Genomic DNA, 915 nt, shown 5'->3' on the forward strand with positions numbered 1-915 from the left:
TGCTCTTGCTCCTTTGCCTGCTTGCTGTGTGAGACTGAGTAACTGCTAGATCCTTGGACTTCCATTCACAGCTGCAACTGAACCATTGTTGGGAATTGGGCTGCAGACTGTAAGTCATCAATAAATTCTTTTACTATATAGAGACTATCCATAAGTTCTGTGACTCTAGAGAAACCTGACTAATACAGAGAGAAACAAGAATACTGGTATAAAAATTAGTTTTCTACTTCTTAGCTCACCACCTTACTTTCCAGCCTTTTGGGACCTTTTGTGGGTATTTTACTGCTTTTGTCTTTTGACCCCTGGGCCTTTAACAGATTAACCAGTTTTGTTAAGTCACATTGAAGCTGCTTTAAGCAAGTCGGTTGCAGTTCACTATCATCAGCTGGATATTGAGACTCAGATGAAGATGTCCCTTCCACTGATGCAGAAAGAACAAATGCTGGCCTCCAGTTTTCTACGCTTGCTGCAAATGCAAGGTCCCCTTGGTTCCTCAGGCCATGGAGACAATAGGGACAAGGAAGGGTGACCTCCAGCTCCTAATATAGCTTGAGAGCCACAAATTGTGGTGTTACAATTGGCATAATTCTTGTAGAGGCCTTGCTGAATCTGAGGTTGACAATTCTCCTTTGGGAGCTGCACAGGACTCAGAACTGTGCATGCTGGTTCGTGATAATACAAATCCAGTATGGGCACCAGCGTGGGTAAGAGGCTAAGCATTGCAGGGGAAGGTCCAATTAGACTGTTTCTGAGTTCCCTGAGAGACACACCCGGTTTGCATGGAGGTTGGTATCTAGTTCAAGTTACAACCAAAGAATCTTTCTAAGGCTCTGCCTCCCCTCCCCAAAAGATACCAAGAGCCATAAGTGTGGGTCATGACAGCACCCATGGGAGGAATCGGGTCAATGCTCCCCC

The sequence above is a fragment of the Mus caroli genome, chromosome 8, assembly GCF_900094665.2.
Source record: "Mus caroli chromosome 8, CAROLI_EIJ_v1.1, whole genome shotgun sequence".
Lineage (NCBI taxonomy): Eukaryota > Metazoa > Chordata > Mammalia > Rodentia > Muridae > Mus > Mus caroli.